The sequence below is a fragment of the Bos javanicus genome, unplaced genomic scaffold (assembly GCF_032452875.1).
Source record: "Bos javanicus breed banteng unplaced genomic scaffold, ARS-OSU_banteng_1.0 tig00001692_1, whole genome shotgun sequence".
Lineage (NCBI taxonomy): Eukaryota > Metazoa > Chordata > Mammalia > Artiodactyla > Bovidae > Bos > Bos javanicus.
Genome location: NW_026893637.1, coordinates 504913 through 530303, shown reverse-complemented (window position 1 = coordinate 530303; position 25391 = coordinate 504913). Strand labels below are relative to the sequence as shown.

At 37.8% G+C, this 25391-nt stretch overlaps 1 protein-coding gene and 2 pseudogenes across 1 annotated transcript in view; 1 reads left to right on the top strand and 2 right to left on the bottom strand.

The window, feature by feature from the left end:
* The window catches only part of LOC133243974 (liprin-alpha-1-like), a 333694-nt gene that overhangs the window by 38837 nt on the left and 269466 nt on the right, over positions 1–25391 (bottom strand). The gene's annotated exons all lie outside the window — the stretch shown is intronic.
* Positions 3825–4730, bottom strand: LOC133243965 (olfactory receptor 4P4-like; annotated as a pseudogene).
* LOC133243964 (olfactory receptor 5D13-like) lies at positions 20066–21897 on the top strand (annotated as a pseudogene).

Genomic DNA, 25391 nt, shown 5'->3' with positions numbered 1-25391 from the left:
CTGATTGAATTTTCCATATGTATATTTCAGAAAATATATTTTAGAAAGAACTATAACAAAAATAAAATGGTCTCATAAATTTATTCATATAAAAATATTTACTATGTCCTAATTCTAAAAGGTCTGACTTGGACAAAACTTACTATGGAGAATGCATTTGTTGTTGTTTAGTCACTAAGTTATGCCCCACCCTTTTGCAAACCCACAGAATGTAGCCTGCCAGGCTCCTCTGTCCATGGAATTTTCCAGCAAGAATATTGGAGTGGGTTTCTGCAATATGTCTCCTTCTCCAGGGGAAATTCTTGACACTGGGATCAAACTCACATCTCCTGCATTGGCAAGTGGGTTCTTTACCATAGAGCCACCAGGGAAGCCCTATGTATTTAGTGGTGAACAAAACATCCTTTGTCCTCAGTGAGGCTGGAGACTAAGGAAAGAGACAGACAATGGAAATAAACAAGAAAATAAGCAAATGTATAATTACAAATAGTATATTTTAAATAAATGAATAGGAAGTTGTGGGTCATTTCTTTTTAATCTATACAAATTTTAATCTATAGACATTTTAGTCAAGTGTAAATCTTGGACATTCTTATGTTATACAGACATTTATTCCTTAGTTGCCTCTTGAATTTTACTTTATGTAATTCCATAAGACAATTGTATTTTCTCATCCATTTTTTACCTGCAAAGGTAGTATTCATATTTGTTGAAAAGTTGAAATCATATGACTGAATTCATATTTTTAAAAATTTACTTAATCTTTATTGTTTGTCTAAAAGCTTCTAAGATCTTTTCATGTACCATTGAATTTTTTAAAACAGTCAGTGGGTATCTGTGAATGGATCTATTTCTATAGTTTCTTTAAAGTTTACCATTTGTAAAAGGATATATTTTAAAAGAGAATATTATTGAATTTTTATGCAAATGATGAATGGACACATGTCAAAGATTCTATTGAATTTATTATTAATATTTAATGTAGAAACCAGTAAGATGTTACCATCAGTTCAGGCAACAGTTCACCACATATTTATCATCAGTAAGGGGTGCTAAAATGAATTTATAAGTTGATGCAAAACTAGTCAAGTATCCAAAGGGCTATCATTACTTGCATTTCACCTGACACAATTTGAATTTCTATGGCCAGACATTGTTGACATTGATATTATTTTGTGTGAGTCAACTTCTCTATTTTGAGTTGTAAAATGTCTTAGCCAAAAATAATGAAAGATAGGTAATAACCTGAATGCAAGAACTAGTAAGGTCACTCACTAAATTACAGAGAATCTCACTGCTCTTTCTTGATATTATATGTGCTATTAATAACCCAACTGAAGAGAGAAATATGGCTGATGCTCTTGAGAAGCTGAGAAGGGAGGAGATCACAGTGCAAAAGTGAAGGAGTTAAATCATAATTCCCTAGTTAATGATTAATATTGACAATGAAGTGTTTGCTTGCTTATCTTATTAAACTATAGTTTATTTACAATGTTGTATTGGTTTTGGGTATATAGTCATGTGATTCAGTTCATATATATGTGTGTTCATGTGTATGTATATTTTCCATCTCAGATTACTTTTCATTATAGGTTATTATAAGATATTGAGTATAGTTTCCTGTGCTACACAATAGATCATTGTTGTTTATCTATTTTATATTTGGTAGTCTGTATCTGTTAATCCCAAACTCCCAATTTTCCCTCCCCTCCCCCTTTTTCTTTTGGTAACCATAAGTTTGTTTTCTGTGTCTGTGAGTCTTTTTCTGTTTTATAAATAAGTCCATCTGTGTAATTTTTTTTTATAAACCACATATTAGTGATTATATATGTTTGTTTTTCTCTGTCTGACTTACTTTACTTAGTAAGATAATTTATTGGTCCATCCATGTTGCTGCAGACTCCAAGTATTTTAATAATCCACATTCACAACTTTTGTTCCAATAATAAGAGTAAAACAGAAACATTTGTGTTAATTTTTGAAGTTTTATTTGTCAATAATACAAGTCTGGTTGGTTGGAGGATAGGGCTTCTGATGCAGAGGGAAACTTTGAGGGTTGGCTGGTCTTATTAAAGACCCTGCTTATTTCACACCAGAAAGTGATCTTTCACTTTCCTGCTCTGTTATGTTCTCTGACATGTATACTGTGCATGCCCTATCCAGGAATTTTCAGAGAGCTGTCAAGAAGTAGGTTTAAAACAACAACAAGCAAATATGTTAGGATCTTTCTATAAGAATTTCTAGCACATAATATTTTTAGGTTTATTTGTTGGGCATTTTCAACTGAGTCATAGAACTATGCTATTTTTCTTTTTTATATTATGAACCCATCTTAAGAATCCTCAACATTGACAACTCATTTGTATCTAACCTAGCTCTCTCTACAACTTGAAAATAAATTCTCATGCAAGTACATCATATCCACAAAGTTTTTAAAAGACTTTTGAGATTCTACCCATTCCTAATCAGTTATCTAGTGGCCTGATCTTGCTCCTAGTCATTTCTGACATTGGGCAAAGGTGCTCCAGGATGACTTTAAATTCCTACTGGAAAACTGCTATTAACTTGAACAGTGCCAAAGATGTGATCATTGACTTTGAGTGATATTCTCCACTTGCCCACTCTAAGAAAAGATTAATTTCACCAGTAATAGGTACCCATTGCACACTGTGCTCTGCTTAGTCACTCAGTCATGTCCTACTCTTTGTGACCCCCTGGACTGTAGCCTGCCAGGTACCTCTTTCCATGGGGATTCTCCAGGCAAGAATACTGGAACAGATTGTCATGAGCTCCTCCAAGGGATCTTCCCACCCAGGGGTTGAACCCAGATTCCCCACATTGCAGGTGGATTCTTTACTGTCTGAGCCACCAGGGAAGCCTAGTAATAGGAGCATGACATTAATATGAGCCCCATTCTCACACCCTCACTGCTGCAAAGGAAAGTTATTATCAGAAGGGTTACATTTCTGATGCATAACAGGAGACTGGGCAATAAAATAACTCATACGTGTTGAGCACTTACTGTGTGACCAAGCAGTGTTTCAGTCCTGCACATATCCTCACCAGACTGTGTGCTGGGCTATTATTATCACTTGATGGATGGTTTGTTGAGCATATGTCCTAGTCCTCATAGTTAGTAAGAAATTCTGGGTCCAGAACACATGCCCGTAACAAATATACACCATCAGGTGCTAAAATTAGCCAGAGTTGCAGTTCACGTTTACATGGACAGAGTTGGGAAAGACAGTTCCTTTGAACAAAAGAAAAGAGATTGATGTGGGACTTAGGTAAGAGTACTGGTGTTGGACATATGAGAAGCTCCAGATCGCTGTTGGCTACAAAATTACCAGAGTAGAAAGCTATATTTTTAAGAAATATAGTTGCAGGTCCAAAATTTGGTCTTTTAGAATATTATTTACATGATGCAAGTAAAATGTTGGAATTATCTTCTAAATCATTGCTACCTGGGATTGGCTTTATTGACTAAAGTCACATACAAAAATGGGCTGTATAGGTTCTCAGTGTTGATTTGTATTACATGATGCCTTTGTGGTCTACTGCTAAATATCTAAATTGATTACACAGACAAAAGATCAGAGGGGAAGAGGAGATATAAATAAGAAAACAAGAAAAGGAGAAAAGAGCACAGCAGAGTCTGGATAAATCCAGGGAGTTGTAAGCTTTTGCTCGTACATAAATCTATATATTGCTAAAACAAAATGAAACAAAAAAGCATATAAGGCAAGCGTTATACATTTTAAAGTCTTCATTGTATAAAATCCATATATTCAACCAAGTTCAGCAGTGAAAATCAGAGGTGTCTTTTAGTTCATTTCCTTTCTTACTGCGATATGGCACCAGAATTTCTTTATGTCATTCTTCATCTCCAAGTTTCTCAGTGTGTAGATTAGAGGATTGAGCATGGGAGCAATGATAGTATAAAAAAGAGCGAACACTTTGTCTTCTGGTAAAGTAGTTGCTGGTCGAATGTAAATGAAGAATAAAGGAGCAAAAAAGAGGACCACCACAGTGTTGTGGGAACTGCAGGTGGAGAGAGCTTTGCGGCAATTCTCTACAGAGTAGGACCTGACAGTGGACAAGATCACAGCTAGGATACCAACAAGACCACAGAAGTCACCAGGCCCATGAGGCCCGAGTTGGCAATGACAAGGAGACCAATTCTGGTGGTGTCAGTGCAGGTCAGTTTCAGCAAAGGATACACATGGGCCACAGTAGGGTAAAAAGATGGCCAGGAGAAACTGACCAAAGGAACGCAGGAATCCCCCAGCACAGCAAGCAGCGATCATGGCAACGCACTTCTGTCTGGTCATGATCAGAGTGTAGAGCAGAGGTTTGCAGATGGCCACATAGCAGTTATAGGGCATCCCTACGAGGATGAAGACCTCAATCCCCCCCAAAGAAGTGAATGGTGAAGAGCTGTGTCATGCAGCCATGGTAGGAAATGATCTTCTTTGCTGCCAGCAAGTCAGCGATCAACTTGGGGGTCACAGTGGAGGTGTAACAAAGGTCTGCGAGGGAGAGGTGACTCAGAAAGAAATACATGGGCTGCTTCACAAGTTGACTGGAGGCGATAGAAATCATGACAAGTAGGTTTCCGATCAGAATTGCAACGTAACAAGTAAGAACAGTAAAAACCAGAGAATTTCAATTTCCTTTTTCTGAGAAAGTCCTAAGAGAATAAATTCTGTGATGTTATTCCTATTTTCCATGACTCAGAGCAGTTTGTAGCCACTTGAAATTAAATAGTTATCAATCTTTACAAATATGTAAATATAATGATGTATATTATTCCTTGTCATGGGCATTTTAAAATTGAAAGCATTCAAAACTTGAAGAAAAAGATTTGATTTTTATTTTGAAGGGCTTTCCTTGCATTCTTTTTGTCCCTCTCTGGAAAATATTAATTCCTGATAAGCAACTTTGATACCTGATTTAAAAACTAACCCTGTAGAATGCAGCATATTTATGCAACCATTCTATTAGCATGTATTATCAAACATAACTGGAAAATATGCCCTGGTTGAATTCAAGAAATGGTACTGTAGAAAAAAATAAGTCATCCCTTTCCTATTCTCACTATTTGTTATTGAGAAAATAGACACAGAAATGAAACCTTGAGAGAAAATAAAAAAGCACTTATATGTGGATAATGTTATATGTGAGAAATTTCCTTCCATCTATCCTAGGTGGAAATGTGGTAAATAGAAAAAATCAACCAATTTGGAATCATGAGGTATATCAGTTCAGTTCAGTTCAGTCACTCAGTCGTGTCTGACTCTTTGCGACCCCATGAACCACAGCACGCCAGGCCTTCCTGTCCATCACCAACTCCCAGAGTTCACTCAAACTCACGTCCATCGAGTCAGTGATGCCATCCAGCCATCTCATCCTCTGTCGGCCCCTTCTCCTCCTGCCCCCAATCCCTCCCAGCATCAGAGTCTTTTCCAATGAGTCAACTCTTCGCATGAGGTGGCCAAAGTACATGGCCAAAATCAGCTATATATCTGTTGTACCTAATTTACAAATATTATTAATTTACAAATGTGCTTAATTTACAGATAGAATATTATATTTTATACTCAAACAAAAGGATAACAAGCAAAGTATAATTACCTTTATTTTTTCAAAGGTATCACCTCAAACTGTAAAAAATTTGTTTTTTACGTTCAGTAAGGCATTTGAGGTTAATAGTAGGTTTCACTTGAATTTTAGTCTCATACAGTGTCTTACTCACTTGCATAAATTGGCTTCTTTCTAAGCGATGTACTCAAGCTGTTCAACTCTTCCTAATAATCAGTCATCCTGAAAACATTTGCTTCTTTCTGTTCCTATATCACATGTCTTAGTATCTCAGGCTGGCTTTTCTCTCTTCCATTCCTCTTATTTTTACCTCCTCCTCCTTCTAGTCACTGCTGTAAAGTAAGGTAAAACCAGCTCTAATAATATGCTCATAACTATTATGCCTTTGAACAAACCAATACCTTTCTCCTGGCAGAAGCTCAAGAAGCATAGACTAGGGAGAACTACTGAGAATTAATCATTCCACTAAATTACACCAAAATTCTCTACTTCAACTATATAAAACACAAGGCCTTAGTATTTAAAATATTTTATTTCATTTACTCCAAATTTCAGAACCAATATATTCACAATTTATTTTCAAATCTGTAATGCTCCTCTCCTTATTTTCATTTTCAGTGAAATTGCCATTCAAATCTGTGTACATAAAGTAGGGTTTGGAAGAGAAAAACTGCAAATCTATCTAGTGTATGAGAGTCAACATCAGTGGCCACAAAATGACATTTAAGTATGTAACAACTGAATAGTGAAGACAGGATATTTGTAGTGGTCAAATAAACCATCTCATTCAACTAACAATTACATTTTAGGCTTTTAAAATAATTCCCAATAATTTAAAAGAATGCAGGGCTCTATTCTAACTTCTCCCCTAAATTATATTCTTCTGATTTGGTGGGAAACACTGTAAGTTATATATTCAATCACAGATTATTCTTTATTTAATACTTGACTTACTGCATGAATTGATCAATTAACTTATATCTTCTCAGCGTCTTTTCCCTTACTATTTGTCTAAAATCCTACCTCTGAGATTCTTTATCAGATAGCAGGTCAAATCATATTTGAAAAAGACAATGTAAATGCCATTTTGGTAAGCGCATTTGCAGACTAAAAGTGGAAAATCAATGAAATGATTATGAATTACCAAGAAAATAAACAAAAGCTTTTAAAATGCAGATTCTTTTGTCTTACCAATACTTGAATATTTCAGACAAATTGAAAATTATTTAAAAAATTTTAATCTTGAAAATACACTCAGTCTAGGCCATTAGAAAGAGAGGGAATATGTGAAAAATACCTACAAATTAATTTGCATTATAAAATATAAAAACTGTTTAATGCATGACTCAAAACCATAATCTATATTCCTGAACAACTTGAAAGCATTTTCCCTATTTTCAGGTATTTCTATGGAAAATAAGAAAGCGTGCCTCATATGTCTATAAGTGTCATTTTCATATTTTAAAAAATTAATAATTATATCAACAGAAGGTATTCTTTAAAATACTGGACTATTTGGAAAATGAAGCAAAATATTTTCTCCTTCATCTTGTTGTACTGTTTTCTAACTTGTTGGCACGAGTACACACATCCCTTTTTTGTATTTCAGTTTAGGCATCAATAAGCAATGGGAGTTAAACTATATGTTTAAGGATCTCTGCTGGACCCTAACTCCTTGTCCATGGTTCCGACGTAAATTTTGGGGAGTCAATAGCTGGATGTTGATGACTATTATTTTCCAAACAAATCAGAATAAATTTACAACTCCCCTCCAGGTTATTGTCTCTCATTTCCTTTAAGATTAACTGATCCAGTCTCAGAAAGAAACACAACTCCTCCAGCTTTCCTTTTCTTTGGATCCTTTATAGCCTGATATTTTAAATTCCCTTTATCCAATCCAGGTATATAGAAGGCTCCATCATCTATAGTTCAAACTTAAGTATTCTTCTCTGGAATCCCTAATGATTCCCTGAAGCAGTGAACCTGGACTAGCAGTTTCAAACCAATCTTTGCTCAGTACTATCACAGTGTATTAAACTCTGTGAAATCTACTACTTCCAGGTAGATTTCACTAAATACAGCCCACCATGCTATGGTTACTCAAATATTCCAAGTCTTGTGGTTCTTAGAACTATCTACCTTGCTTCGTATTTTTTTTTCCCTAATAATTACCAGATACTGTTAAGTGCTTTAGCTTATCTCTCTAAAACAATCTTATCTTGGTGAGAGTTAGGGCCAGTGCCTCATTTTCCCCCTAACCTGGACATAATGAAAAACAAAACCAAACAAAATTTATGCCATTCAAATCTATGTTGAACAGTGAATGTTTGACTTTGGAACAGATTATATAAACTTTCTGATCCATCTTACTTGTTTAATCTCTAAAGAAAGGAAAATTAAACTCATCTCTTTTGGATGAAGGTTTGTCTAGTCAAGGTTATGGTTTTTCCTGTGGCCATGTATGGATGTGAGAGTTGGACTGTGAAGAAGGCTGAGCACCAAAGAATTGATGCTTCTGAACTGTGGTGTTGAAGACTCTTGAGAGTCCCTTGGACTGCAAGGAGATCCAACCAGTCCATTCTGAAGGAGATCAGCCCTGGGATTTCTTTGGAAGGAATGATGCTAAAGCTGAAACTCCAGTACTTTTGGCCACCTCATGCAAAGAGTTGACTCATTGGAAAAGACTCTGATGCTGGGAGGGATTGGGGGCAAGAGGAGAAGGGGACGAGAGAGGATGAAATGGCTGAATGGCATCACTGACTCGATGGACGTGAGTCTGAGTGAACTCCGGGAGTTGGTGATGCACAGGGAGGCCTGGTGTGCTGTGATTCATGGGGTCACAAAGAGTCAGACACGACTGAGCGACTGATCTGATCTGATCTGATCTTGGATGTGGGAAAAGTTATTAACCAGTTATCAATTACTATGTGTCAAGAATTGTGCTAGGTGAAAAAAAGACTAAAATCATCCAGGAGACTTTCTTGAAATTCTCATTTAGTAAGTTAGTTATCTAGTTCTCCCATAATAAGATTGTGACTGGATAATGACAAATTATGAAGGATTTGATGAATTAGATTATACAATACATTCCTCATTTAATCAATTATATGGCACTGTGTCTCATCATGAATTAAATTATTAATTCTGTTGGCTTTCCCATTATATCCTCACTCTATACTTTGATTATTTTAAGTATTCAGTATGCATTTGTCAAATAAATAAATTTTATTTCAATATTTGATAGAATGAAATGAAAATTCATTTTAATTACATGTCATTATCATTATCATTATTTTGTCATGTATATAAGAGACATAAAAACACAGAATGCTTATAGTAAAATTTACTTCAGAATGATAGAGACTCAGAAAAATCATCTTAGAATTGCTTTCTAATTTTTCCTAGTATTCTATTAGAAAAAATCATTTGAAGGTCACATAAATCCATCCCTGTAACCTTCCCCCGCTTCTCACTCCCTTGGCTTACTGTGGAGACTAGACCTTTAAGAGTAGTCTTATATATTAAAACTCAGTCACTTGCCCTAAAACCCTGGTTGTCTCCAACCTGGGTGGTCTCCAAACTGTACAGAACTAAATCTTACCATGCACTATTAGCCACTCTTTCATTTATTCTGAATATTTATTCAAATCATCTTCATTAACCTCCTCTTTTAATAGACAGCCCTGTCTTGGACAACTTGTAATAGAATAAGTGGTGTTTTTAAATACAGGAGTGAGAAACTCAAGCTACAAATATGGCACATTCAGGCAATTAATAGAAAGTGTGAGTGATTTAACATACTTTGTACTTCTTGAGTTTTTCCTTAACAGATTTTCTGTATCCTTTACTGGAACTTAAGTCACAGACTTTCTGCTTTACTAGCTTCCCTTTAACATTCCCCAAGTTATGAAAAAATGTTTATCACTGTCATTTTTATTACTTTATGCAATTGACATAGGAAGGGTAAGTTATCACACATGAGTTGTACAAAAAATGTGTAGCCATGAAAGAGATGCTCTGTGTTACCAGGTAGATAGAGCAATAGTTTCAAATGTTGAATGTATGAAAATGTGGTTAAAGTCTTCTAACAAACATTAGCCAAGGGGCAAATGATCATTAAATTATATTTAAATAATAAATTCTAAAATCATATTGATCTGATTAATTGTGGATTGATTAAAGAAAAGTTAATTCATGTCCAACTCACTTGGCTTAAATCTCGGGTACATGTAATATTTCACAGTACCATAATGTAAATTAACCAGTAAATTCTATGACTATGAAGTAGTATGTCTCATTATACAAATAATTCTCTAGAAATCTGAAAATAGAAGTTACCTGTTCTCTAAGGTAAGGTGTCTAGCTTTTTTCTTAAGCAAATTCAAAAGGCTTTTCCCAGTCTTATTTTAATGTTTAAGAGAACAAAATGGTGCCATCATTTATGTTGGCAACTATTCTTTATTTCTCTTTAAATAATACTTTTATTATATTCTACAGTGAACATTAAAACAAAGACAACATAAGGTTCCTATCTGATTTCTAAGCAACTTTACCAGGGAGATATTTAACTTGCAGACATTTATTGCAGTATATCTGTGAGTTTGGAAATTTCCTTTGGGATAATGTGACCAAAGTGAAGCTGAACTTTTCTGAACATTATTCAAAGACCTAAAAATAATTATATTGACTAAATCATATTTTCCCTATGTGTATATGGAAACTAAGTACAACTTTCCTTGGGGGCTATTGTGAGAAAACTCAGATGACCTGGAAAGAAAGCTCATAACATGCACACCTCAGAAAGAAGAGGCAAAGAAACAGAAGGAAACTCTTTCTTTGTTGCAGGTAAAATGAAAACATTGATGCTGCCTCAATTCAGTTTGTGGAGCGTGCTGGCTATTCCAGCATGCATCTCCTGTAGTCTATCAATAATAAAACCACTTTGAAAAGTTATCACAATCTGTTGTCCATTCTTCCTCAATGTCTTTCACTGTTGATTTTTCTGTCCACAGTTTACCCAAATAGCTCCCTTATATACCTCATCCCTGTAATGGAAGGTAACACTAAGTCTTTTTGTGGTTACTTACATTTTTCTTATTTCTCAGTAACATTTGGAGACAATATTTTCTCTTCTCTGACAGCATTTTATTCAAGCTCCAGAGACCATATTCCTCAAATGTTCACATTTTTTAAAAATGGCACTTGTAACAACTTTAAGTGCACAACTCAATGGCATTGCTTATATTTACAATATTGTGTAATTGCTATATATTTCCAAAACATTGTCATCACTCCAAACAGAAACTTTGCACCCATTAAGTAATAACTCCTCATCCTCCTTTCCCTCTGCCACTGATATCGTTTAATATACTCTGCCTCTGTGAATCTTCTTCTTCTATTTCATGTAAGGGAAATCATGCAATGTTTGTTTCTCTTATCTTTTTTTTTAAAATTACTTAGTTACCTTGGCTGTATCAGGTCTCAGCTGTGGCACAGGGATATCTCATTGCACTGCCTGGGCTCTTCACTGCAGTGGGGGGTGTCAGTTGCTCCTCCACAGGTGGGATCTTAGTTTCCAACAAGGGATTGAACCTGTGTTCTCTGTGTTGCAAGGTGGATTCTTAACCACTGAACCACCAAGGAAGTCCCCTGTCCCTTTTTTTCTACATTGAAATTTAATATTGATTTCTCACAAAATTCTTTTTTTTTTTTTTTTTACAATCTCTTTCTTGAGTCCAACCAACTCTTTTTTGGCATAATCTCTTTTTTCTATTCATGTTTTATTTTATATTTATGACATATTTTTAATATTTCCAAATAACATTTAAGGAGATTTTCATGCAAAGATGGGCTCGATAAAGGACAGAAATGGTATGGACCTAACAGAAGAAGCAGATATTAAGAAGAGGTGGCAAGAATACACAGAAGAACTGTACAAAAAAGATCTTCATGACCAAGATAATCATGATGGTATGACCACTGACCTAGAGCCAGACATCCTGGAATGTGAAGTCAAGTGGGCCTTAGAAAGCATCACTATGAACAAAGCTAGTGGAGATGATGGAATTCCAATTGAGCTGTTTCAAATCCTGAAAGATGATGCTGTGAAAGTGCTGCACTCAATATGCCAGCAAATTTGGAAAACTCAGCAGTGGCCACAGGACTGGAAAAGGTCAGTTTTCATTCCAATCCCAAAGAAAGGCAGTGCCAGAGAATGCTCAAACTACCACACAATTGCACTCAATTCACACGCTAGTAAAGTAATGCTCAAAATTCTCCAAGCCAGGCTTCAGCAATACGTAAACTGTGAACTTCCTGATGTTCAAGCTGGTTTTAGAAAAGGCAGAGGAACCAGAGATCAAATTGCCAACATCTGCTGGATCATGGAAAAAGCAAGAGAGCTCCAGAAAAACATCTATTTCTGCTTTATTGACTATGCCATAGCCTTTGACTGTGTGGATCACAATAAACTGTGGAAAATTCTGAAAGAGATGGGAATACCAGACCACCTGACCTGCCTCTTGAGAAACCTATGCAGGTCAGGAGGCAACAGTTAGAACTGGACATGGAACAACAGACTGGTTCCAAATAGGAAAAGGAGTACGTCAAGGCTGTATACCGTCACCCTGCTTATTTAACTTCTATGCAGAGTACATCATGAGAAACGCTGGGCTGGAAGAAACACAAGCTGGAATCAAGATTGCTGGGAGAAATATCAATAACCTCAGATATACAGATGACACCAACCTTATGGCAAAAAGTGAAGAGGAACTCAAAAGCCTCTTGATGAAGGTGAAAGAGGAGAGTGAAAAAGTTGGCTTAAAGCTCAACATTCAGAAAACGAAGATCATGGCATCTGGCCCCATCACTTCATGGGAAATAGATGAGGAAACAGTGGAAACAACGTCGGACTCTAATTTTTGGGGGCTCCAATATCACTGCAGATGGTGACTGCAGCCATGAAGTTAAAAGACACTTACTCCTTGGAAGGAAAGTTATGACCAACCTAGATAGCATATTGAAAAGCAGAGACATTACTTTGCCAACAAAGGTCCATCTAGTCATTCCAGGTGTCATGTATGGATGTGAGAGTTGGACTGTGAAGAAAGCTGAGCACCGAATAATTGATGCTTTTGAATTGTGATGTTGGAGAAGACTCTTGAGAGTCCCTTGGACTGCAAGGAGATCCAACCAGTCCATTCTGAAGGAGATCAGTCCTAGGTGTTCATCGGAAGGACTGATGCAAAGCTGAAACTCCAATACTTTGGCCACCTCATGTGAAGAGTTGACTCATTGGAAAAGACTCTGATGCTGGGAGGGATTGGGGGCAGGAGGAGAAGGGGATGAAAGAGGATGAGATGGCTGGATGGCATCACCGACTCTATGGACATGAATTTGAGTGAACTCCAGGAGTTGGACAGGGAGGCCTGGCGTGCTGCAATTCATGGGGTCTCAAAGAGTCGAATATGACTGAGGGACTGAACTGAACTGAATAAATGATAATTTTATTATTAAAATTGTTGTGTTTTACTTATGGGCTAAGACATAGTCAATTTTTAAAACTTCTTAAGAAAGATTGGAAAAAATTATATTCCTTATTAGTAGATTTCTGTGATATAATGTAATTGTGTCATTTGGGATTATAACAGAAACACAATCACACACACATACACACACACATATATATATATATATGTATATCATATATTGTTTTTAGTTTGAATTTAGAGTCTTTTTATTTCTCCTCTCATCTCTTATAGTTTATGGCTTATTAATATTTTTGCTTTGTCATTGAATTATATATATGTTAATAACATTATAACTTCATTATGCATTCTTGTTTTTGTAATATATTAACAGTATTTGCTTCTGTAAGGATTTTAATATTTATACTAATATTTGCACATATTATTAACCATGTTTTTGTGTATTTACTTTTTATAAAATTAATTGAGATGAAGTGTTAACACTCTTCATTACCTAAACTATGTGATTATGTATCACTCCTAGTTCAAAAACGAAAATTGGAAAAACAAAGATAAAAATCAAAGGTGAATTGCTGCTTGAATATGATATAGTAAATTGCCATCTTTGAACACTGGTTTCCTTATTCCTGAAAGAGACATGAAATTACTAACAGACCAAAAAACAAACAAACAAACAACAACAACAAAATAAACCTAAAAAGAAAATTATTTTTTATTCTATGGACTTAAACCTAGAAAATAAGTGGCTTCCCTGGTGGCTCAGATAATAAATAATTCACCTGTAATGTAGGAGACCCAGGTTCAATCCCTAGGTCAGGAAGATCCCCTGGAGGAGGAAATGGCTACCCACTCCAAGACTCTTGATGAAGAATCCCATGGACAGAGGAGCCTGGTGGGCTACAGTCCATTGGGTCACAAGAGTCGGACATGACCAAGCGGCCACGCACACACAAACCTGGAAGACAACTTCTCAGTTAGTTCAGAGAAACTGCTCTGAAAAGGGAAGGGAGGAGTCAGGATGTATATGCATTTTTTGCAACAAAAACCAGGTAGTCAGACCATCAGAAGATTGTCGGAAATTAAAACCAGAAAGCTCACGTTAATGAATTTAGGGCTTTCTGTGCCTGGGAGAGGGAACAGTCTGGGCTCCTTGAAATCATCCCTTTGAGCTGCACCTTGACTACTTAGGGCCAGTGCCCTGCTCTTTTCTATCCTGTGTTCCCTCAGGGTGCAGCTCTGTTCCAGAGAGTTCCTCAGGGCTCAGCAGCCTGAGCGGGAGGTTGGGGTGCAGGAGCCGTGCTGATGGCTTGGTGGCCTCAGCATCCTCTGTCGGTCGACATGACAGAGCACATTTTTCCTTCACAGAATAAAATGTTTTCAAAGTTATATTTAAACCACGAACATCTTGCTTTCTATCAGTTTCTGCTACTTTCTCTAAAGCAGTCAATCAATGCACATTATTTGTGCCTTGATTTAAATTACAGTGTCACTCTGCCATCTAGCGGATATGCTATTTGTATCACTTGTTGCTGCTGCTGCTAAGTCGCTTAAATTGCTTCAGTCGTGTCCGACTCTATGCGACCCCATAGACTGGGCTATGCAGCCCACCAGACTCCCCAGTCCCTGGGATTCTCCAGGCAAGAACACCGGACTGGGCTGCCATTTCCTTTTCCAATGCATGAAAGTGAAAAGTGGAAGTGAAGTCGCTCGGTCGTGTCTGACTCTTAGCGACCCCATGGACTGCAGCCTATGAGGCTCCTCCAGCCATGGGATTTTCCAGGCAAGAGTACTGGAGTGGGGTGCGATTGTATCACTTGTTAGGGAAAGACAAATTCATACTCTTTGCTACTAATTTGCAGAGGGATTTTATGCTACTTGAGGCTCAGAAGGTAAAGGATCCGTCTAGAATGTGAGAGATTCTGGGTTTGATTCCTGGATTGGGAAGATACCCTCGGGAAGGGAACGGCAACCCACTCCAGTATTCTTGCCAGGAGAATTCCAGGCAGAGAGGAGCCTAGCGGGCTACAGTCCACAGGGTTGCAAAGAGTCAACCATGACTGAGCGATTAGCACTTTATACTCTTAGATCCTATGAAAAAATTCTACCAATTACTACGTAATTTTGCTGAGAATGGGATGACAAATAGTTAATGTAGGGTCAAACTGGGAATGTTGGGGAAAATAAAACCAACATTTCCTTCCCATTGTGTCAAACTAGTATTTAAACTGTATATAAACTTAAGCGGAAAAAATAATCTCTTGTGTAATAAGAAATAATACTGGACTGAGACTATCAGACTTACTTTAATTCTTTAATCTTTTCTGAATATGTGCCAGACTGGAGCCCCAGACCAGATCAAAGAAAGATAAATAAAACTGCCTGTGCGCACACTAGACACCAGGGTGCCCGTGATGGCCTGCACTTCATACTTGCCATTCTCAGAGGTATCTACACATAAATACATGCAGGGAAAAAAGTGCAAGCGTTAGTTGCTCTGTCGTGTCTGACTCTTCATGACTTCATGGACTATAGCCCAACAGGCTCCTCCATTCATGGAATTCTCCAGGCAAGAATACTGGAGTGAGTAGCCATTCCCTTCTCCAGGGGATCTTCCCAATCTAGGGATAGAAGCCAGGTCTCCTGCATTGCAGGTCAAATCTTCACCATCCGAGCCACCAAGGATCTATCTAAAATTACGTGTTTACATGTCATACTGAATTTAGGAGGCTATTTTGAATTGAATTTCTTACTTTTTTTAAGCATGCTTTACCTACATACACTTATAGGAATGATCTCTTTAGTTAAGTGCTGTGCTCAGTCATTCAGTTGTGTCCGACTCTTTGCGACCTCATGGATTAGAGCCCACCAAGCTCCTCTGTCCATGGGAATTCTCCAGGCAAAAATACTGGAGTGAGTTGCCATTCCCTCCTCCAGAGGATCTTCCCAACCCAGGGATCAAATCTGGGTCTTCTGCATTGCAGGAGAATTCTTAACCATCTGAGTCACCAGGGAAGCCCCTCCTTAGTTATAGACAAAGATTAATAAAGTTTGTATTTAATTCAGTCCTTATGTATTAAGGTGGTTAGAATGTACTACTTAGTTATAGTAATAGATTTTTTTATCAGATGGAGTAGTTAAGTCAACCTGTTACAGATGGGTAAATTATGGATTTTGAGAATTATACAGATAATTTTAAAACAGTATTTTGGGAACACCAAGCAAAAAGTGATCTTAGTGAAAGCTCTAGGCCAGTGTGAGGACCAGTCACAGAATATGGGAAATGTAGAGAGACATTGTGGAGTTTAATATCTTGTCTACATTCTTCTGGAAAAGTCTTCCCCTTCCTTTTGTTTACATTAAAGTTTGTGTCTCTAGAGCCCCTTCTTATATACTTTTAGTGAAACTGGGCAACCCAGAGACTCTGAGTCATTCATACTATTCTGTTCATTGACACTGGAGAAAAAAATAGAAAATTCTTTTATTGTTGGTCTGAAATTAGCTTCCTGCGGCTTTTAAAAGTTAATTCACTTAAAATTAAATTTCTGTCCTTAGGACACAGAAAAAAGGTCAGTGTTTCTTTCATATTTTAGCCTTGAAATATTTGAAGACAGTGGTAAGAGTCTCCCGTTTGTTTTCCCTCCGTGTTCCAGATGTCTTCAGGCCTTTGGTTGGTTTATCAGATGCTCTAGCTCCCACATTACACCTCACTGTTTACTACTTCACATTGTAGGTGCCTGTGTAATTATTGCTAGCTTCTGGGAATCATTGACTCATCTACAATGAGATGCTGTCAAGAACATAATGTTTGTTTCTGAAACAAAATGAAAATGGGAGTTAATTCTTTCTGTTTACATCATCAACTAATGCAACTGCATTGAATGCCATGATTATAATAGTGAGGACACGGTTTTACAACCACACTCTCTTCATTACTACATACTTGTCCTGTGGGCATAGAACTCTATTTCAACTCTATTCAGCAATCGGTTTAGTTCAGTTCAGTTCAGTTGCTCAGTCATGTCCGACTCTTTGCGACCCCATGAATTCCAGCACGCCAGGCCTCCCTGTCCATCACCAACTCCCGGAGTTCACCCAGACTCACGTCCATCGAGTCAGTGATGCCATCCAGCCATCTCATCCTCTGTCATCCTCTTCTCCTCCTGCCCCCAATCCCTCCCAGCATCAGTACTAATCCTAATTGCATTCTTTACACGATTTAGATTCTCTGGTCCTCTGATCGTATCTCATACTTTTTGTTGTTGTTCAGTCTCACAGTCATGTAAGACTCTTTGCAACCCTATGTCCTGCAGCATGCCAGGCTTCTCTGTCCCTCGCCATCTCCCAAAGTTTTCCCTGCATAAACTCGACTTCTAATTGAAAACAATTTGAACATTCAAATTCCTACCTTGGTTCAGACTGTCTTCTCTGCTTAAAATGTCTTTTGTTTTTCTTTCTTATCCCTTCAATCTATCTTAACACTATAGTTTGACTCAAAGTTCAAAGTCCTATTGTGATTTTATTGATCCGGAAATATCTTGGTCATTATTCAAGTATCTCAACATGTGAGGAACACTCTTAATATGCTTGACAAAAACTTAATGAAAAATAAATAAGCAAAACACAGTGGCAATGCAGAAAAGTATAGTATTTTTTAAAGCAAATCATTATTTCTCTCACTACATTATAATTACACCGTAACAATCCCACTGTTGAACTTCCCAGGTGGCGCTAGTGGTAAACAACCCAACTGTCAACCCAAGAAGACAGGTTTGATCCCTGGGCTGGGAAGTTTTCCTGGAGGAGAGCACTGCAACCCACTCCAGGGTTCTGCCTGGAGAATCCCATGGACAGAGGAGCCTGGCGGGCTTCAGTCCATACCCTCTCACAGAGTCAGACACCACTAAAGTGACTTAACACACATGCACCCAGTCACTTTATCATAAGCCATAATTGAGAACAAGCTTAAGTCTCTGCATTGCCACTCAGAGGACATCTGCCTACTGATCTGGAAATAATTTTAGACTTTGAACAATTGATAAATGCCTTCTATTGCATATGTTGACAAGGTGTGATCTGCAAAACAAATCTGTCCTACTGTCTTTTATAAATAAAATTTTATTGGAACAGAGTCATGCCTACTGATTTATATACTGCCTACAGGTGAATCCATGCTGCGAGATACAGAAGTGCAGCGCTGAAATTGAGACTATGTGGCCCACAAAGGCTAAAGTATTTACTGTACAGCTTTTTCCAGAAAAAAGTGCTGCTCCCTGTTCTGTTAAACTGTTACTGGAGTTGAGATGTTTATATATTAAGATATGGCAGCTTCTTAAATAATAAATATACTATACTTCCCATAAACCTAGACTATAAACTGAAAAATAGAATACCAGTTTTTTTTTTGCAATTTCAATAATAAATGTAAGAATAAAAAAGACTTGTGCTCATATTTGTAATAGTAATGGAAGTTGTATTATCTTAAGAAAACCAATGGTTTTTACAGAAAATGAAACTCACAAAAATGTTAAAGAAAGGGTAAAAACACTATAATATGATTCATATTGTATAAGTTTTACATCCAAACACGTCAATATGTCCCTCAGATACAGAGAAAGTGAAAGTTGCTCAGTTGTGACAGACTCTTTGTGACCCCATGGCCTGTACAGTCCATGGACTTCTCCAGGCCAGAATAACGGAGTGGGTAGCCTTTCCCTCCTCCGCAGGGTCTTCCCAACCCAGGGATCAAACCCAGGTCTTCCGCATTGCAGGAGGATTCTTTACCAGCTGAGCCACAAGGGAAGCCCAAGAATACTGAAGTGGGTAGCCTATCCCTTCTCCAGGGGATCTGCCTGACCAGGAATTGAACCGGGGTGTCCTGAATTGCAAGAGGATTCTTTACCAACTGAGCTATGAGGGAAGCCCACAGATACAGGGGGACAACCGGAAATTCAACAAAAATTAAGAATCTTTGGATTGTTACCCAATAGTTGATTTTGCTTTTGTATATTTCTGCATTTTGCAAGTATTTAAAGACAAAATATAGTGTCTAGTTCAACATTTTTAAAAGATCAATGGACTAGAGTGCATGATGAAATTGTTCCCCAAACTTTGGGAAAAAATGCATATGCAACCAAAGTATCACAAGGACATTATTTCATCTAATTGCCCCATTTGTGGTCTCAAGGCAATAGCTAAATAATATTCTCTAAGGTTAACCTCCTTGGGGTTTTGGTGGCATATATGTGTTACAGTTTGATGTTAGGGTTCAGCTTTTTTGGTTTCCTTTTTTGGTGTCCTTTTCTCAGTCCTTTTCAAGTCTGAATATATTTTTAATACATTATAAGAGAAATTCATTTTCTGAAATATTCATTGCAATATACTTTAGATTCCTGTTAACTATTTTTCAGACTTATTACTATATTAAAAAAAAATGACTTCTCAGCATAAATTTTCCTGGAATCCATTGAACTTAGAAAAGAAGCTTTATTAAATGAGCCAGTCAAATTCTTCTACACTCAGGTGAGTTGATTTTTATTTCACTTTAAAAGGAATATAATATACTTCATTAATCTTTGCAGGAGTCAAACAAGCATGTGTACAAATCTAACTGCCAGATTACCTGTTTAGCTGACTAGAAGTCTTTGATTATTTATCTTTCACCACATTTATTATTGTTCACCATGCTACATCACAAGGAAATTTTTTTTTTCTGGATCACAATATTTTCATTCTCTTTATACATACAAACTTTAATAATAAACAAGAACTATAAGTTGTCATTTGTGCTTATATGGATTATATCCTGGAATAATGCTCTAAGAAACAAATTGAGGCTGAGATTTTATAATTTTATAGTTTCTAAAATTCCTGTTACAGGACTGAGCACATAGTGGGTCTGCAATGGGAAAATTATTCCAGGGTAATTGCACAGAAAAGAAGATAAATACTATGCACAGCACCTGTGCTCACAGCTGAGCATGGCTGACACTTCCTGGGCTACATGGGTGATTGGGAACATTGGCCCCAAGCCTGTTGACAAGTACAGAGTGTGGGAGGTGGAGTGAAAGGCTACAGGTGTGGAGAAAGAGTGTGAGGAAGAAGGAACAAGTGTGCATCAGAAATTGTATTCATCTTTGGTGAAGATTTCCCTTTCAACCCTGGACTATTCAAACTTTGTTACCATAGACATAGGGAACAAATCCTGACTTTAAAAAAAAAGTGTTTTCAGTTAGAGAATATGTGCTCTATGATTTGTATGTTAAATTGAAACATACTTTCAGGGAATCAGGAATTAATCACGTGTTTAAGAATGTAAAGGAATAACTGAAGAAAAAGAATGGGGGGAATATGTGAATGACATAGTTATACATGTACAGGAAATCTTGAAGTGTTATATGTGTTCTTGGAGTATAAAGTTATAAAACCTGAGTGAAAATAACAGAGTGTTTACTTTCAACTCCTAATGAGATATAGAATTTTTAGAGAAGTCTATGTGGAATGACTTCCCTTTATACTGAGTACCATTTCAGTTTTTGCTAAGAATTTAGGGAGTAGCTTTGAAAATAATGAATTTAATGTCAGAAAAAGACAGTAGAGGCATTTTGGAGGGAAAGAAGCTAATTAAAAAAATAATAATAATTCAATGCACTTTTTCCCCATAAGTACTCTCATTCTATGCCTAGGTCAGGAAGATCCCCTGGAGGAGGGCATGACAACACTTCCAGTGTTCTTGCCCAGAGAATCTCATGGACAGAGGAACCTGGCAGGCTACAGTCCATGGAGTCACAAAAACGTCTGACAATACTGAGGGAATAACATTATATTTCATTCAAATTTTGCTTCAGATTTCTCTGAATCAACTTTTATATTTTGTCCACAGGAACCAAGAAAATCAGAGTGCTGAAGTCACTTTCATTCTCTTGGGCTTCTCAGATTATCCAGAACTCCAGATACCCCTTGTCCTGTTATTCTTAACCATCTACTCTGTCACTGTGCTGGGGAACCTGGGCGTGATCCTAATTATCAAGATAAATCCCAAACTCAACACCCCTGTGTACTACTTCCTCAGACATTTATCCTTCGTTGATCTCTGTTACTCAACAGTAGTTACACCCAAGCTACTAGAAAATTTGATTGTGGAAGACAGAACTATCTCCTTCACAGGATGCATCATGCAGTTCTTCTTTGCCTGCATATTTGTGGTGACAGAGACATTCCTGTTGGCCGTGATGGCATATGACTGATTTGTGGCCGTTTGCAACCCTCTTCTCTACATAGGTGTCATGTCCCAGAAGCTTTGTTCTTTATTGGTGGGTGCATCATACTCTTGGGGTACAGTCTGTTCCCTGACTCTTACCCACTTTTTATCCGAATTGTCCTTTAGAGGAAATAATATCATAAATAACTTTGTGAACACGTGGCCATTGTTGCTGTTTCCTGCTCTGACCCCTACATTAGCCAGGAGATCGTTTTAGTCTCTGCCACGTTTAATGAAATAAGCAGCCTGATAATTATTCTCACCTCCTATGTTTTCATTTTTACCACTGTCCTGAAGATGCCTTCAACTGGGAGGCGCCACAAAGCCTTCTCCACCTGTGCCTCCCACCTGACCGCCATTACCATCTTCCACGGGACCATCCTTTTCCTCTACTGTGTTCCTAACTCCAGGAGTTCATGGCTCATGGTCAAGGTGGCCTCTGTCTTTTACACAGTGGTCATCACCATACTGAACCCAGTGATCTACAGCCTGGGGAACAAAGATGTGAAAGAGACTGCTAGGAAGCTAGTCAATACCAAATTATGTCAATGAATGTAAAATGGCTTAGGTTTGCTTTTTCATTTACAAGAGCACTGTGGAGAACTGTCCAAGTTTTGTAGCATTTTTAATACCATTTCAAATTCCAATTTTTAGAAAGGAAAACAGTGCACACATTTAATATAATTCCCTTGTTGATACATTGTTCAACCACTTTAGTAAACTGTAGAGACTTAGCAATAAAATAATAAATAACACCTAATTAAAGCCTAGACTATTTAAGTCTGTAGATAAAGTGTTTGTCACGTAAAGATTTCTGAGTAAAGACACACTACCATTTGGCTGTTCAGGTGAGTCTTCTTTTTTTCTTTTCTTTAAGTCATTATAAGTCATCAAAGAATGGATTTGAGTTGTCATGAAAGTTTATAGTTAACCATGAGGGAGTTACATGAGTTGAATCATAGTAACTAAGAGTTATTCAACACTAAGACACTAAAGTTAAAAGACATTCCTGTGCTTAGTTGCTCAGTTATGTCTGACTGTTTACAATTCTATGGGCTTTAGCCTGCCAGGTTCCTGTGTCCATGGAAAGAATACTGGAGGGGGTAGCCATTCTCTTCTCCAGGGGATCTGCATGACCAGTAATCAAACATATGTCTCCTGAATTGCAGGCAGATTCTTTACCATCTAAGGTACCAGGGAAGTCTAAATTTAAAGGATATATTTATTTAACACCACATAGAAAGAATTGGTACATTATAGGTGCAAAGATGGAGAAGGCAATGGCACCCCACTCCAGTACTCTTGCCTGGAAAATCCCATGGATGGAGGAGCCTGGTAGGCTGCAGTCCATGGGGTCGCTAAGAGTCGGACACGACTGAGCGACTTCACTTTCACTTTTCACTTTCATGCATTGAAGAAGGAAATGGCAATCCACTCCAGTGTTCTTGCCTGGAGAATCCCAGGGACGGGGGAGCCTGGTGGGCTGCCGTCTATGGGGTTGCACAGAGTTGGACATGACTGAAGCGACTTAGCAGTAGCAGCAGTAAGTGCAAAGAAGTCATGTCTCTGCCCCCACAAATTCCTGAATAAGATTTGGTAAAATTCTACTTGTTAATATAAAATTTATTTGTTCTTTGTACATAAATCATCAAAAATAAAATTAAGAAATGCACACTTCAGAAATAGTTCCAGCTAAATCTAAAATAGTCTTTCATGTCAGTCAAATTACATATAAAATAGCTATTGCTGCACAATGATAACATAACAGAGAACTTAGTTGGTAAGTAACATTAATGGTGGATTGAATGGGGGCCCTGCTGATACCAATTAGAGCATCTTGGTTAACTTGATTTAATTTTGCCCAACTAGTAAACTCATGGATTTCCCTGGTGGCTCAGATAATAAAGAATCTGCTTGCAATGCAGGAGACTTTGGTTCTATCCCTGGGTGGGGAAGATCCCCTGGAGAAAGGGAGGGCAACCGATTCCAGTATCCTTGCCTGGAGAATCCCATCACAGAGGAGCCTGGTAGGCTTCAGTCCATGGAGTTACAAAGATTCAGACACGACTGAGCAACTAACACACTTCACAGTAAACTCACATCCAGTCTAAGGAGTGAATTCTATGTGCTGTGGTGCTTCCCAGGTGGCACTAGTGGTAAAGAACCTGACTACCAGTGCAGGAGATGTAGGAGACATGGGTTCAGTCCCTGAGTTGGGAGGATCCTCTGGAGGAGGGCATGGCAACCCATTCCAGTATTCTTGCCTGGAGAATTCCATAGACAGTGAAGCCTGGTGGGCTACAGTCCATAGAGTGGCAAGGAATCAAACACCACTGAAGCGACTTAGCATGCACACACCTTGATATCAGGTGTACCCAGACCCTCCTCCCTAAATAGACTCTACTATCACATAAGATATATATTATCTGCCAGAAATTGGGGGAAAAGCCTAACACCTCTATGTGAAAAACTATTTTTTTCCCTGCTAAGCATTTTGTCTAATAGTAATTCTATGTTCATCCTTGTGAGAAGAACCACCAAACTTATTCTGTATGTCTGTAGCGATTCCTTGGTGGCTCAGATGGTAAAGCGTCTGCCCGCAATGCGGGAGATGTGGGTTCGATCCCTGGGTTAGGAAGATCGCCTGGAGAAGGAAATGGCAACCCACTCCAGTACTCTTGCCTAGAAAATTTCATGGATGGGGGAGCCCGGTGGGCTATAGCCCATTGGGTCACGAAGAGTTGGACACGACTTCAATAACTAAATATGTTGAGAATATTTTCACATGCTTTTTGGACATTTGTAAATTTTGTGTTGTATCTGATTTGACTTTTTGTCTTTATTGTTTCTTTTCTGTACCTTTTCTTTTCACTTTATTGACAATGTTTTTAATATACAAATATTTTAAATTTTGAGGAAGTTCAATTTAGCAATTTATTTATTTTTGTTGCTTATGTTTTTGTTCCCCTATCTAAGAATCTACTTCCAAGTTCAAGGGCATTAAATGTAAGGCCTGTGCTTTTCTTGTAAGAGTTTTATAGTTTATGCTCTTTCATTCAGGACCTTGTTCACTTTCTGAGTTAACTGTTGTATATAATATGAGACAAGTGTCGAATCCCGGAATTTTACTTGTGAATGCCCGATTGTCCTGGCATCATTTATTTGAAGAAGAGTCTATTCTTTCTCCAGTGAATATTAAGAGAATCATAACCTCAGAAGCACCATGATGATGGTGAGGTACAAGTTGGGAGAAATCAGAGCCCGTATAGGGCACAGCTACCCAGTCAAATGTATTTTGAATCTTCCACTAGTGAGAAATAAGCTTGTTGTTATTGTTGTTCAGTCACTAAGTCATGTCCGAGTCTTTGCCACCCCATGGACTGCAGCACGCCAGGCTTTCCTGCCCTTCACTGTCTCCTGGAGTTTGCTCACACTCATGTCCATTGATTTGGTGATGCCATCTGACCATCTCATCCTCTGCTGCCCTCTTCTCCACTAGCCTTCAATCATTCCCAGCATCAGGGTCTTTTCCAGTGAGTTAGCTCTTCATGTCAGGCGGCCAAAGCACTGGACCTTCAGCTTCAGCATCAGTCCTTTCAATGAATATTCAGGGTTGATTTCCTTCCGGACTGACTGGTTGGATCTTGCTGTCTGAAGGACTCTCAGGAGTCTTCCCCAGCACCACAATTTGAAAGAACAGTTCTTTGGCACTTTGTCTTCTTTATGTCCAGCTCTCACATCCATACCTGACTACTGGAAACAGCATGGTTTTGACTATATGGACTTTTGTTGGCAAAGTGATGTTTCTGGTTTCGAATGTGCTGCCTAGTTTTGTCATAACTTTTCTCCCACGGAGCAAGTGCATTTTAATTTCATGGGTGCAGTCACCATAAACCAATGATTTTGGAGCCTAAGAAAGTAAAATCTTTCACTGCTTGCACTTCAGCTCCTTCTGCATCAAGTTATTATTATTTTTAACCTGTGTCCTTAAAGCCAAGTTGGATAGTTACCAAAATTAGTGAAAATATCATCCTTTTCATAAACAG